This window comes from Lactuca virosa, chromosome 4, assembly GCF_052849685.1.
Source record: "Lactuca virosa cultivar CGN04683 chromosome 4, Lactuca_virosa_CGN04683_v6, whole genome shotgun sequence".
NCBI classification, from domain to species: Eukaryota; Viridiplantae; Streptophyta; class Magnoliopsida; order Asterales; family Asteraceae; genus Lactuca; species Lactuca virosa.
Window position 1 is genome coordinate 418,052,019 of NC_136429.1, and position 17,047 is coordinate 418,069,065.

Here is a 17,047-nt window from a genome sequence, read left to right on the forward strand (position 1 = left end):
AATTGGTACTCGAAAATGGTTTTATTAATATATTACAAGTTTAATGTATTATTTGGAAATCATATTATTTAATTAGTATTGATCAGAAATTAATTTGGTATTAATTTAGTGATCAAAAGAGACTAATTAAATAAAGGGGATTGATATTGCAATGAATTGTTAGTTGCTAGTTGGGCTGATGGACTCCATAGAGTGGAGTGGACGAAATTTATGGGGAAGCCCATAAGATTTCGTCCAAGGGCTCTAAGGAAGGAATTCATGGGTTGCTTACGCCCTAAGCAGAGAATTAGGGTTTCTATATGAAACCCTAGCAGCCCACACAACTATAAATAGACCCCATTACAAGGGAAATTTCATCCAAGGATTAAAAAACCCTAGAGTGGTCGAAATTCTCCTTTCTCATACTTCATCCTTTGCATAGAGTGTTTGTGACTCCATTAGAGGTGCAACACTTGGGGCACTAGGCTTTCAAGAGTCAAGATCAAGAAGGTTTATGATTGTTATTGCTACATAACAATCAAGGTAAGATCTAAACCCTATTTTCATATATGATTTCGATTATAGTATGCTAGATCTAGGGTTTATGAGCTTTGGATAATTTGCATGTACAATTAGATAAACCTAGATCAAAGCAATTAGGGTTGCATGAACACCATAGGAATGATGTTATGATCAAAACCCATCAGTGGTATCAGAGCCTAGGGTGTTCTTCTATTGTATTTGATGCAAAATTAAGTTTTCAAGGCTGAAAATTTACGAATTTCGAATCTGACCTGATTCACGTTGTGAACACAGTGTGTTCACCTCGCGAACACAGTGTGTTCACCTCGTGAACACAGTCTGACAGCAGATTTTCGAAATTTTTGCCTTAATTTGCTTTGGATAATTACCATAAATTGTTTTTTCAAATTAAAATCAGACTTTTCTATTATGGTAATTGATATCCTAATCAAATTAATGGATAATTGTCAATTTAAGATAATTACTTGTTTTATAAGATAAAAATTGATTATTTGTAAATTGATTTGAATTATCTTATAAGAAAATAGATTAGGTCAAATTGTGTGATAAATATTAATTATATGATTATTTAATTATTTTTCAAATTTGATCTAAAAGATATTTTGAAAAGGTTTCAAAACTTGTCCTCAAGTTTTGGAATTTAAAATTTAATTAAAAGGTATTAATTTTGAAATATTAAATTCTAAGACCCCAGTGTTTTGAAAAGTTCAAATTACACCCTTATGGTTTTATTAAACTAATTAAGTGTTTAATTAAAGGAGATAATTAATAAATCCATAATAATATGGTTTAAATTAATTAAATTAAAAGTTTAATTTATTAATAGATTAAACCACATAGTATTTTAAAAGTGTAAAATACACCCTTATACTATATAGAATTAAAAGTTTAATATTATATATGTATAAGTAAAATGTCAGTCTTATCGTTAGTAGGCCTCATTCACGAAGCTGGTCTCTAAGGGGTGTTTAAGGAAATTGCCTATAAAATGGCTATTGAATGGGTATCCACTCTTACCCACCGCACTCTTGACTAGTGGAGGGTCGTTAGCCGAATGGGTAGGATAGGACACAACCTTCCATTATAAGTATAATGAAGTACGAAGTAACTAAACACTTTTATAAATTTCAAAATCTTAGTTACTTTAGGAAAAATGTGGAGTTGGTGCTAATACATGAAATTGCACATTGCACCTTGTTGGTCGTTAGTGGAGCGTGTGTGGTTAACCGGCACACTAATATGGGACCAATGAAGGATGGCAATGGGTAGTTCGTAGATTATCATAGATCAATGGAGCGTGTGCGGTTAACCGGCACATTAATTAGGTGATAGACATCATCGAGAGTACCAAGCTAATTTGCATGGTTATCCACACCTTGTTTGTGATCCTCGGCATCCCAGTCACAAACTTGAAGGGCATAATCGAGATTAAACATGCCATTGAAAAGTTCAATGAATCTTAAAAGATCTAGGAGTTTCAATTCATTTAAAACTTAAATTTCCTTTTCGTTTTTCATGGTGGAAATTGGTAAATCGTCATTTACCTACCTTCAAATGTTCTGCAACTGGATTACGGCGTCCCTCTTCCGAGTTGTAGAATATTGTGTTGGGTCCTAGCCTTAATATCTCATTTGGGTGTTTTATTAAGGACTCAATCAACTAACTTGAATATCTCCCGTTTTGTAAATGTCAAAATCTAACAACTATGGTCTTCCTGAATCCTTTAGAAAAAGTTTTCCACCAGAAGATGATGTTCCACGATTGGATTGTGGAAATGGAAATCATGCTTCATTTCCTCCACCTCCTCCAATAGTTCTGCCTGACCCACGTGTTCGAAGACTTGAAAAGTTCAAGATCACTCAAGCCCTATTGGCAAAAAGACATGAAAATGGAAAGTCTGTATGTGCTCATGTCTTGGACATGAAGTTTCATTTTGACAAATTGGGAAAGTTGGGTGTCGAAGTCTCAAGGAAGTTGGCTGTTGACTGGGTTCTTCAATCACTTCCTGACTCATATAGTGAGTTCATTAGAGAGTACTATATGATGGACCGTGACATGACCCTCATTGATTTGACTTATTTGCTTATTGCTGCTGAATCTGTGATGATTTGGCGCACTGGTCAAGCAAATTTGTCTGGTAAAATAATGTCCCAAACTTCCATGGACATTGACAATGGCAACATTGGAAGTCCAGAAATGTTTTCTCTAGGCAAGAGAAAGGCTAAGTCTGAAATTGTCCCGTGTACCATTCCAAAAGAGTCCATTTGTTTCTATTGCCAAGAGAAGGGGCATTGGATGCGAAGCTGCCAGTTTTACCTGAGAGATCGCGAAGATGGGAGAGAAAGATGTATGACTCTGCATCAGGTAAAATCCACTATCTAACTCTATTAAGTTTTCTATTTTAGATTCTTAATACATGATGTGATAAGATTGCATTTTGATGTGTTGTAGGATCAAAGAAAAGAAAGGAAGCTTAAAGGAAGAAGTGAGTCGAGTCTGATCGCAAAGAAATGGATTACGATTGCATGATTCGATGATTGGATTTTTGAACTACTGCTTAGAGTTATGATGGATTGCTTAGAAATATGTAATAGCATAGTTTTCATTCGAATTTGCGTTGTAAGGAAAAGTTTTCCGCACCTTTTATAAATAAAATAAATTTTGAGTTTTGTCTTATTTATATCTCCTTGCATTGTCATTTGTAAAAATTGATGCTTGTGTGTTTCTATTATAAGCAATATTAAGTGGATGTGATTCTTAGTTATGTTATTTATGGTAGTGTCGTAATTTTATAAGTAAGGAAAGATTCCCATCGCCCAAGTTTCAATTGGACAGAAGCTTGGAATCATATGATTTGAGTCATGTGATGTTTGGAAATCTTGGTACTTAGAAAATTAAGACTAATTCCTTGTTCACATAAGTATGTGAGTCAAGTGAAGGAATAAAGGATATGGTACGCATTGTTGTGTGCTAGGTCAAGTCCGCCACAAACAACAATAAGATTATTCGTCATGATTTACTAAAAGTCTAGTAAATATGGTTATAATTACAAGATTAAGTGTAATTCTGAATCATTGAAAAGTTTCAGTGAATGGCAGAACGAATAAGAAGAATCAATTGGCAGAAAGATAAAAGTTTCTCCAATCTGAAAAGATGGGAGAGTACTTAAGTATCATGTTTTATGATCGTCTCATTGATTATGAAACCATATCACAATTGATCCTCTAAGTAAATCTTAGTGCACTAGTATGGCTAAGAAGAGGAATCGGGAATTGTTGAGATGGTTAAATCAAAAGGAGAATCATACTTCGTTCCAAAATCAAGTCTTAGAGTCATACTCCAAGATTGTGACTTGAGTGACACATCTTAAGAAGTTTTGACACACTCATCAAATGTGGAGTAGAAAAATGTTTTTCTTACTCTTGCACGTTTGAAATTGGCAAGTTGTGATGTCTTGGAAAAGACAAAGACCAACTAAGACCAATTGTGTGTAGTGTTTGTCTTGATAAGAATCTGCACTAACTCTTGAATATTTGTTTGTCAAGAAATGTTTCTTGACAAGAGAATATTATATTTCAAGAGGTCAGTGGGAGTCTAAATGATCTTGAAAAGTTTCAAGAACTAATCAAGAATAAAACCTATTATTTTACACTAGCACATGACTTGAGGTTTGTAACCTATCGTGTTGACATATTCTTGTTTCTGTGCCATTCCAGTTTAGTCAACTATGCATGTGAGTTCTATGAGTTCTCAATTGATTTCATAGAGGCAAGGCACCCTGATCAATGGAAAGTACATTGATAGGTAAGGGTGAGCTGATCGATAACTTGGAGGCAATGGTGGGACCCTTGATGGCAAGAAATTAAGAATGAACAAGTTCTGTCCATAAGAGTTTGGATTTGTCACAAACATTATCTTATGATTATGGTTATGACAAATTCACATGGATAAGAGCACATACACCATAAAATCTAAGTGTCATAAGGTTTCTCTCCTTCATGAAAATGATTGTGAGGAAACACTTTCACTAGGAAGATTTTGAGGAGATAGCGATTGTGTAAATTACATTCTCAAATTCGATTATGATTACGGAATCCCTCTTCATAGTTCGAATTGTGAGATTTGGCAATTAGTCTGAACATTTGGGACTTATTGTTGTAGGTTCTGAAATAGTTTAGACACACATGTGAGCTATCTAAGGAAAGGTGTATGAGTTTGAGAAGCTTAGATAAAGGCTTATCAAAGCATCTCATACCAGAAGCATGAACTTTGGTTAAGAAAGTCAATAAGTATTGTTTTCTAGAAGTTTAGCTGATTTCTGAATACGTGTCGAAGCTATTGGGAGCATAAATGTTATGCTGGTATGGATATAATTATCATGTTAGTGGGAGCATGATTATTAATTTTAAGTGTTGCAAGTTAGCAATATTAATTATAGAAAACAAAAGTTTCACTTTGCAAAGTTGCAGGGGTTGAAAAGTTGTTTTGCTATGATTAAGGGAGAGAATATTATATTTCGTTTCAAAATCCAAAAGCATGGATCAAGAAATTTTAATCAAATTTAGTCAAAGGACATATATGGATGTTATGTTGAAAAGGTTCAACTTAAAAGGATTCTATATATGGCAATATTATAGCAAGAAACTGGTAAAGTATCACGTTTTTCATGAATCGTGTCCCATACGCTTCTGGTATAGGATCGATTGCATATGCTGTAATATTCGACCGTTCTAAATTTTCCAAATGCCTAGGGCATCAAGAGGGAAAAGGACAAGAACCGGATTTGACTAAAAGTAATTAAACGACTTTCAAGGACAATCTAAGGTTCGCCAAGGATTGGTCACTTGTGGGCAGTTGGAAGTATAGTATCGAAAGGACCATAATGACATTATTATGATTAGATATGATTCTATTAATAATGAGTTGTCGTATGGATAATATGGAAATGTTTCCATATTGGGTGTTGGATATCGAGAATCTATGTCTAGATTAGAAACTTTTATGCAAGAAGGATGTTCAAAGGAATGTACTTTGAATGTGAGACTTCATATCTATGGAATTACCTTGTAACAATCTCCAATAGAGCACTTTTTAATATCATTGGAAAAGTCTTGGTGGCTTTGGTGCTGTGACATTACGAAAGGATCGTTGCATAAAATGTTAGAATCTAACGTATTCTAATAGTGGCGAGAATTTGGTATTCTTACACTTATGACAAGGATTAGGAGTTGTGAAATGAGTATCATTGGAAATGTGTTCAATTGATCTATTTCACAAAGTATGGACCATAGGTAAACAGGGTGTGCATGCTTGGAGCATGGGACAACTGTTGTTATAATTCAAGTAATAAGTTGATTATCTGAAACATTATACAATGAATAATTAGTAATCAATATGGTGATTAAATAAAGGTGTTTTATTTATACTCAAAAGTTTGGAGCCATATAGGATTAGTATTATTCTTGTGTTTCACTTTGCATGTTTTGACTTCTCGAATAATAAGATTATTCAAACCATCCACAGTTGATAAATACTTTGGAAGTAGGTATTGAAGCTAGACTGTCATGAATCCGACTGTAGATTGTCTAAAATATTTTAGACATAGCAAAAGTCTGCTGCAGTATTCATGAGTGCTCTTGAAATATGATTTGAGTATTGGATTAAACCCACGCTCACTTGAATCACTTCATGGATTTTATCACGGGTGATTAGTGAGACGATAATATCTTATATTCTTTAAACCAAGACATGTGAGTTGTAATTTACAAGTCGGTTGCACATTGATAATATGTGAAAGCACCAGTAACTTGGTGTTATAAAACATATTGTTGTGTATGATTTGATGAGTAAGTACAAGCGAGCATTTGAGTCGAAGTTTATTCATTCCTTTTACCCAAAGTGGGATAAAAGCGATATTTGTGGGCCCCTCGATGATTTAGTGATGATAACCTAAGCGCTTGGCCAAGCCTGGACTAAGTTGATGTGTTCAGTAGTAGTATGTTGTCAGTCGTCATAAATCGGAAATCGGGAAACAACACATGAACAGAGAGTATGATTAAAATCCATGTCTCAGTTCATACGATATTTAGAATGGAGGGATATATGATCCCTTATCTAAAGGACACATTTCTGATAAGATCAGAGTTGACAAACGGCTTTTGAAAGCTACGATTGCTAATCAGGTTCTGAAGTCGTACTTGCAAAATAGTTATTATACTTATCCAAGTGGGAGACTGTTGGATTAGTTGTCTAAGCCCATAACTATTTTGGTATGTACTTGACCCGATTATGAGCATGGTCCTTTTGGGTTGCCTTCACTCATGCAACTTGATAGGATGACAAGAGGAGAGAGAGTAGAATTTATTATATGAGTACTAAATTGGTACTCGAAAATGGTTTTATTAATATATTACAAGTTTAATGTATTATTTGGAAATCATATTATTTAATTAGTATTGATCAGAAATTAATTTGGTATTAATTTGGTGATCAAAAGAGACTGATTAAATAAAGGGGACTGATATTGCAATTAACTGTTAGTTGCTAGTTGGGCTGATGGACTCCATAGAGTGGAGTGGACGAAATTTATGGGGAAGCCCATAAGATTTCGTCCAAGGGCTCTAAGGAAGGAATCCATGGGCTGCTTAGGCCCTAAGCAGAGAATTAGGGTTTCTATATGAAACCCTAGCAACCCACACAACTATAAATAGACCAAGGCTTAAGAAACCCTAGAGTGGTCGAAATTCTCCTTTCTCCTACTTCATCCTTTGCATAGAGTGTTTGTGACTCCATTAGAGGTGCAACACTTGGGGCACTAGGCTTTCAAGAGTCAATATCAAGAAGGTTTATGATTGTTATTGCTACATAACAATCAAGGTAAGATCTAAACCCTATTTTCATATATGATTTCGATTATAGTATGCTAGATCTAGGGTTTATGAGCTTTGGATAATTTTCATGTATAATTAGATAAACCTAGATCAAAGCAATTAGGGTTGCATGAACACCATAGGAATGATGTTATGCTCAAAACCCATCACTGCTGTCACAACTAGCATTTTTGGGCTAGGAAATTCTGTTCAGATGTAATCAATTCTTGTAGTATCTTGTAACTCTAAGTTGATGTTATACATGTTACTTATTCAAAAATGACAATTTGAATCAAAACCCACTCGTGAAGCCCTCAACCTAATTCAAGGCACTGTATTCACTCAACTTTGGGTTGTAACCCTAATTTCCCGGTTTAAACTCTTATTGGACCCGGATCCTCTTATTGGGCCTAGTGGGCCAATAAACCCTCAATTTGATTATTTTGGGTTAAGAAACCTCATATGGACCCTAGTTGGACCCATATTCATTAAACTATAGTATTTTGGGCTATAAAACTTTTCATGGGCCTTATTGGGCCAAAAACCATTCAACTCATCTTTATGGGCCGAAAACCCACCAAGTTAGTCACATTGGATCGGAAACCCAATTCTTTTACACTTTTGGGCCGAGAACTAGTATGTGGGCCTAATGGGCCGAAGATTCCTTATTGGACCATACATTGTTGATTACTATTTAAATTAAGCCCATGTTTATTCTTTCCTTCCTTCCTTCACTCCATCCTTAGTTTTTCTTTAATAAAAAAAAGAGAAAACCTAATTAATTTAAACACTTGACACCTCAATGTTGCATGGTGGTAATCCATGCACAATAACCACCATACAACAAGACAATTCCATACTTCTATGCAAGACTTTTCTCACCTCTCTCTTCCTCTTCTTATTCTCGGCCAAGGGTCTCATTTTCCCATCACTCTTCATTCAAATTTTCCTCACTTAATTTCTTTCCCTCTCAACCCTCCAAAAATTCTCTCATCCTTACCTCCTAATTTTCGTGAGTTTGTGGGTGTTTAAGAAGATCACTTCAAGCTTCACACTTGTGGTAAGATCATATAAACTCAAGTGAATTATTCCATTTTGTGGTAAGGATTTACTCTCATAACCACCTTCATTTCGTGTTTAAGCTTCTTAGAACTTTTTAAATTCAAAACTCTTCTCAAAGGAACACTCCAAGACCGAAAACACCTCCCTCTCTTATTCAAAACCGAATCCATCACCCAAGGTGAGTTCATATCCCCTTGTTTTTGGTTTTACTATGTTTTTGGGGGAGGATACAAGTTGCTTTTGTGTTAGATCTAAGTATTTATGCATGTATGTGTATATTTTCATGTTATATGCTGTGGTTATGCTATGAAATCATGTTAAACCTTCACCAAACTCGAAATATCTACTAAAAATTGGTGATGTTTGGAAACTAAATCACTTTATGAAACTTACTATGAAGTTGGAAGGATTAAACATGTTAAGGAATACTAGGAAACTAAATAAACCGTAAAAGGGGCCAAATTTGACAAATAAACAAAAAGTGAAGTCTTTATGTTAACTCACGGTTTTGAGAGGACCAAAAGAGTCATTTTTAGATAAAAATGGATCTTTATAATATTCATGGTTTTAAAGGAGCTAAAAGTGTTAGTTTTCACAAAATGGGCTTCTATTTGGGCCTTCACGGTTTTAATGGGCTAAGATGATTAAATTTCATAAAAATGGGCCTTATTTAGAAATCCACGGTTTCATGGGTCTAAAATATAATTTTTGCCCTTTATGGACTTAAAATGTCATTTCTATTAAATTTCAGTCGAAAATGTCATTTCCAATATTTTTGGGCCGAAAATGTTACTTCTAACAAAAGTGGGTTAAAATGTCATTTTATTCAAAATGGGCCCTTAAATGTAAACTTTCGGTCTTAATGGGCCTAAAGTGTCATTTTTATCAAAATGGACTTATAATGCAAATTCTCGTCTTATTGGGCCAAGAATGTCAATATCAATAAAAGTGGACCTTTTATGCTATTTTGATATTAATTGAGCCAAAACAATGCATTATAATAACGAATGGGTTAATTACGTCATTTCCACTCCTTATTGGGCCTTGTGTTCTCATTACATGTTATTTTGGCCTTATAGGCCCATTAATTTTCTTATTGGGCCTCACGTCACATTTTATGTTAATCGGGCCAATAACAAACAATGCTTGACACTTTGATAAAAACAAATGGTATTTCCATCACCAATGTTTTGTGATCAAATGCATTCTCGAACACATTATTTTAACACGGTAAACAATGTGATACACTGCTCGTGTAAATTTAGTTAAGGTTCTTGTGAGACGTTCCTTCATCCGTACCTACCTAGTGTACAACCTTAAGTCGTGTAGTTATAACCAGAGTCTCCTGGAGGGAGAACGAGAGTTTGTGTATAGATCTATATGGGGTTGACAACCCCGCATCTGAGCTGTTCGCTATAGCTAGACTAGGCCAGTCTAGGGTGACAAATGTCTTACCTTAAACAAGTCGACGCCTGAAAAACGTCATGACAGGCAGATCAGTCATATCAAGCATGGTTATAACGACTCACATAAAAATTAACAAACACTGTACAAATTTACGGAATACATATACTATGCTTTTGAAACATATACAATCTATTCAATTCTACAACACTCGGGTCTTATGGTTTAAAGACTACAACTCATTTACAGACAGAAAATATCGGATTTTCTGGGAAACAAACATTATACATTACCTTCTACTTACAACAGAAAATATATGATTTTCTGGAATACTCTCTTTATACATTTTCAAAACAGAAACACACATGCTTTAATACAAGATTTGATACAAAACTTTCAAACCATTTTTACAGAAAATATCGGATTTTCTGGTGTTTACAAAGTGATATAGAACTTTTCATACAAACATGCTTATGAACTCGGCAACATTATATATGTTGACGTTTTCAAAATAACTTGTATATTTAGGGACATGATAAGCAGGTTGGTCATCAAGAATTTGTGGAATGTGTAGTATCTTGTTTTTATCATGCACTTATTATTTTTAGGATGTAACTTTTGTAAACAATTACAATGACGTAAACCCAGTATGTTGTATCATTGTATGTGTGATGATGATGTGTCTTGTTTCAATTATATACACTGTGATGATATTACAAGATGAAGTCACCCAACCCCCAGACGTTTCCGCCGTTCTGGTTCGGGGGTGTGACAATTGCATTGACTTGGGAGCAGTTCTCAGATATGTTCCGTTATAGATATGTTCCACTGGTGGAGCGTGAGAGGTTGTCCTAGGAGTACTTGGATTTGAGACAGGAGATTGAGTCGGTGACGAGTATCTCCAAGATGTTCACGGAGAGGGCCATGTTTTATCCTGAGTTTACTACTTTGAGCAGGCTCAGATGACCCGTTACTTGAGCATGATCAAGATGGATATCATACAGTTTGTATCCACTCAATGTTATGGTTCATTGTTGGAGTTGCTGGAGGCCGCCAGGCGGTGTGAGATTGAGATGGAGCTCCAGAAGAGAGAGTACACACTGGCCCCGGCGCAGTCACAGCGTGCACTGAAGCGGTTCAGGGTCGTTGATTCTAGGTCGGGGAGTCAGAGGGGCCACACTTGTGAGAAGTGCGGCGATTTTCATGACTGAGCTTATCGATCTTCTTCGGGATGCCACATATGTGGCAAGTAGGGTCACATTGCGAGGGCTTGCCGGCGGCAGACTCCATCTTCTGGCATCAGACTTTGTTATCACTGTGATTAGGTGGGCCATATGAAGGCCCATTGACCCTTACTTGCTGCCATGTCGGCGGAGGCTCCAGCGCCAGCTACTTTGAGGATCACGTATAGGAGTCAGGGTAGTGTGAAGCCCCCGAGGGCTCGAGGTCACGCTTTCCAGCTTACGACAGAGGAGGCCAGGTCGGCACCAGACGTCGTGACCGGATGTTCCTAGTGAACTCTTTGACTGCTCTTGTGTTATTTGATATGGGCGTGAGTTGGTCCATTGTATCTCGATCATTCAATAGGCAGTTTGATGTGCCAATTAGGGAGTTAGAGTGTCCGTTGCAGGTTTCTATCGCTAACGAACACGAGGTTTCTGCATCTTCAATGTATTAGGATTGTGTAATAGAGATATTCGGGGTGCCTTATCAGATTGATATGATCTCTGTGACATCCCCATTTTCACGGCCAGAAAATACCGATTTAGTTTATGCTTTTTAAATAAAATCAGATTAATCTCTTCAATAAAAATATGCGGAATTTTTCCCAAAACAAAATATGCAAAATTTCTCATCATCGTCCATCTATGCTCTAGTTCCACTACCTGTAATACAGAAAGTTGAGTGGGTCAGGCTTGGGAGCCTGGTGTGTAACGACCCAAAATTCAAGACCAAAAATTTCGTTTTAATTAAGTTATTACATAAAACCATCAGTATAAAACATTCATAATAATATCTCATGTCAAAACCAGTGTGTCAATTATCAGGCATGTCATCATAAAATAATATCAGAGTATAATCCCAAAGACCTCCTGTACGGAAAACACAGTGTGATGCGCTGCGATCGAGTCGGCTCCTTTCCTTTGAAAATGAAGTACCTGAAACCAAAACTGAAAATCGTAAGCACGAATCTTAGTGAGTTTCCCAGAGCATACCACACACACAATCCGCATATCACATATCCTGTTAGCTATAAAAGCTACACACATATCATATATCTTGTTAGTTATAAAAGCCACACACATATCAAATATCCTGTTAGCTATAAAAGCTACACACATATCACATATCATGTTAGCTATAAAAGCTACAAACATATCACATATCCTGTTAGCTATAAAAGCTACACACATATCACATATCCTGTTAGCTATAAAAGCTACACACATATCACATAAGCCATGCATAAATAAAACCTGTAATAGTGCCATGGGCTACCCCACATGGTCTTTACCTAGGACTGCCATGGGCTCCCCCACATGGTCTTACATCCAATGTCATGGGCTACCCCACATGGTCTTTACCTAGGACTGCCATGGGCTACCCCACATGGTCTTACATCCAATTCCATGGGCTACCCCACATGGTCTTTACCTCGGACTGCCATGGGCTACCCCGCATGGTCTTACATCCAATGCCACGGGATCCCCCCGGGGTCTTCATGCAAAACACACAATCACATATCATATCAAAACACAGAATGGCTAACACATATATCATAATCACATAATGGGCCGGCCTTGGTGCCTTAGACCCATGGGTATGGTGAGTAGACTCACCTGGCACTGCTGAAGTCCCACAGATAAAACTCCAGTTCTGGTTGACAGGTTCCCGAACTGTCAACATCAAACAATACCCAATTAATAATTGGGTTCCACTACATAACCATAAGTATATACTTTGGATAATTACTACATTACCCCAAGGTTGGCTTTATTCAAGGCTAGGGCCCAATCCATAGGCCCAAAAAGTCAAACTAGGAATCAAAGCCCAACATATGGCCTAATTTTCCAAATTGGGCCCAACCTTTACATGGTCTCATTCAAAGGCCCAACCATTTTGTCCAGTCCAAACATTTGGCATTTCTAATGGCCCAATATCATATAACCATTAAGGCCCAAACTATGGCCCAATTTTCCAAATTGGGCCCAACCCTCACATATGGGCCTTACCTTAAAGCCCATCTGAATGTTCTAGTCCATTTGCTTGCTCTTGAATGGTCCATTATTATCCCAATCACCAAGGCCCAATAGGAAGGCCCAACTCAAAGTTCAAGTGAAATTAGGGTTTCACATAAAATGACAATTAGGGTTAAGTGTTTCTCACTTAACCCATTAAGGACTTAATCCATTAAGTCCTTTACTCTACAAGATAAATGATAAGGAATAATTTGGGCTTAATACACAATCCAATCCCAATGGCCCAAAGGTGGGTCCCAATAAGTCCAAGCCCATAAATCCAATATTAGGGTTTTCTAAACCCTAATTAGGGTTTCCAACCCATCTTAGCCCAATAGACCCAATAGCTAGGTCCTTTGACCAATTAGGGTTCATTAGGCCCATTATGATTCCACTAGGCCCATTAGGGTTTCACTAAGCCCATTAGTCACATGCTTGGGCTTTTAGGTCCATTAATCTTCATTGGGCCCATTAAGGCTTACAAGGCTCATTAGGGTTTTAGTCTCTTGACCAAACATCCCAGCGAATCACAACACAACGAGGCACACCGCCACCCGACACGGCGGCGGAGGCGGCAGCCACCACCCTACGGTGGTGGTTAAGAGTTTCCTTTTCATTATTCTAGCCTCTATTACAATTTTACAATGAAATAATCCAAATTAAACACACACACTAAAAATAATCACACACACAACCACCCTTGTGGTGGGCGGTGGTGGTAGGTGGTGGCGGTGGCTTTTCCGTGAATCCCGGCTAACCAAACCACCCAAACACACATATTACGAATGGAAACACAACCACACACACCTAAACACGCACTTGAAGCACAATCACACACCCACACAACTTACAGCCACCAAATGGCACATGGCGGCGATGGCAGAAGTAGAACTAGCGGCAGGTGGCAGTGACTTGCGGTGTAATAGTGGAGCAAGGCGGCCGTTTCTCGGGAGCTTGGCGGTACCGACGGTGTAACTGACGACGGAACAGAAGAGGAAGTGAAGAGGGTGGCGTCGGCGACAACAAGCCATGACGACAACATCAGTGGCAGGAGAAGGAGGCGCCTGCTCATGTCCTTGTCGGCGATTGGGTTGCGACGGCGCTTCTCGGTGTCTCCGGCTTTGACAACAACTGGGCAAGGCAGCAGCAACCTCGGTGGTTCGCGACCCACCTTAAATCTCCGTTCCGCCTCCGGACTTCGGTGGACCTCCCGGGTGTTTGCTACTTCCCCGGCAGTGGTGTTGCTATGATGGCGAAATAACGGTGACGGATGCGGCTTCCATGGTGGCGACGACCGGAGGTGATGGGAGGCATAGGGAAGGTGGCGGCTGTAGAGGATATGAGAAGGAGAGATGACGGCTGGTTCTTCCGCTAGGGTTAGGGTTCCCTTATGGGTTATATACCCGACACCATAAACATATTGCCATAATGACAGAATTGGTCCCTCCCCATAAGATCCCTTCAAATTTAATCCAATATTTACCCTTTCTACCCTGGCTTTGGAAATCTTCTTCAAATAAAGTCCGAAATTTACCTTTTTAACCCAGCCTCCTGAAATCTTTTACAAATTAAGTCTAATACTTACCAAATAGCCCCTTAGCCTCCAAAATCTTTTCAAAATAAATCCCAAAATTACTTTTTAACCCCCGAATGATCCGATTTATAACCTATGGCTTCCCAAAACCGATAATCCCCTAAGTAATATGAATTTATTGCGACTATTCGTTCATCAAATTTTATCTATCTATATATTAATTAAACAGGATGCTACATGGTGAGCATATAGGGTTTTCAACCCACAATAAATAAATTTATTAATTTCATCAACCAACAATAAATTTATTAATATCATCAACCAACAATAACCCCGATTACCCATTCCCGTTATCCTCACTTTATGTCCCTAAACACCTATCACAAGGGACCTAGCTTAAGGATCATCACTGGGATGGACTTTACTGCTAACGGGATTCCTCAGCCATATATGTTCGTAAGGCAACCATGAGGGGGATGGAGTACACCGGTGAACACATCATTCACAAACACCTACAGGTTGCGAGCCTGCTAGCGTTCCACTGGACTATCTAGAAAGGTCTGTGGTCGTCATCTATACTCTGCTAGATGACTGGAACAACAACAACAACATCGAGGCCTCTCATTATTTTATCAGACATCAACTATTTCATCTACCCATGTTTTACCCAACATATTTGTAGATAAAAATACATATACAGTTTAAAACCTGTATAAAACATTCAGTCAACACCCATCTCAAATAAACAAACAATATATATACACATAGCACGTATTTTATAGAAAATACTTCATATCTATGTGTAAGATGAAAGTGACTACACGCTCACATTATTTGACGGTAATTGGACAGCACTTCGTCCCCTAAAACAATCTTTTTCGATGAAACCGGGATGTTTTCTCAAAAACCGGGCTTTATGCGGGCAGAGTTTCGACTCGAAAAACTCTTTTTCTTGGAGACTTTGGGGCTCCGGGCTTTCTTCGGGTGCTAGGATGGTACCCTAGGCTTTGGGGGGTTTAGGATAGGCTAAAAGGGAGTAGAGAGTGAAAGAGATAAGGATTTTGTAACATTAACTTGGCTAGCTTCGCATGCTATTTATAGTAGGAGCCTGATCCTCGGTACGTTGCGCATACCTGCGAGGACGCGGGGTGTTCGGTACGCTGGGCGTACTTGCGAGAATGCGGGGCGTTCCGAGAGACGTGTCGCTGGTTTGGTTTCCTGGCCTCAGACGCGTCGATGTGCGAGATATGTGTCCTCCGTCCGAAGAAAGGGGCGACGTGGCCGACTCCGGACCGTGAACACATAAGTACGTTGGGCGTACATACCTCGTACGCTGGGCGTACATAAATATGCGAAGCATACCTCTCGGTATGCTGGGCGTTCTTCCAGCCTCGAAGTTTGTGCTTGAAACTTCAAAAATTCATATCTTTCTCATACGGGCTCCGTTTTTGACGTTCTTTATATCCACACATAGGTGAAATTATACTCTACAACTTTCGTTTAGACTCCGTCAGCTAATTCTGACTTTATTTTTAAATTTATATTTTAACAGGCCGGGACAGGAAAATTCCGTAAAAATTCATAACTTCTTCATCCGACGTCTGTTTCCTTCTGTCTTTTTATCGTTAAACTACAATCGACAAGATCTTCGATTCTCATTTAGGTTGTGTTGACTAAAAATTGTTCGATCTATAATTCGAATTCCGGGCTGCTTACTGTTATGCCAAATCTTAGAAAATTCATAACTTCCTCATACGAAGTCAGATTTATACATTCTTTTTATGCACGCTCTCGGTTTAACGTGTGTGACAACCCGAAACTTTTATCTTGTACACTTAGCCAAATCTATCAATGTTAAACTCGTTTCAGCTATCTTTTAGCCAAATCTATCAATGTTAAACTCGTTTCAGCTATCTTGTACAACCAAAGTTTGAATTAGGGATGGGTTGGTTTAAGATTTAGGGTTGCAAATAGGCCAAACACTCCATCAAAAGGAGTGTGTGGCCACACAGATGAGTGTGTGGCCGCACACCCGGGTGTATGGCCGCACACATGAGTGTATGGCCGCACACCCGGGTGTATGGCCGCACACATGAGTGTGTGGCCGCACACCCGAGTGTATGGCCGCACACACGAGTGTGTGGCCGCACACCCGAGTGTGTGGCCGCACACCCGAGTGTATGGCTGCACACACGAGTGTGTGGCCGCACACCCGTCCTCCAGCCGCACACTCATCCCTATTTATATAGGGTGACCCCCTTCACTCATTCCTTTCGTTTGGTTGCACTCTACTTTCTCTCTCTACTTTCTCTCTCTAAGAACTTCATCCAAGAACACTCTCAAGGCCTCAAAAATGTGAGTTTTCCATCACCTAGCTTATCATACATGAACGACCTATTAATCTAAACCTTTAATCA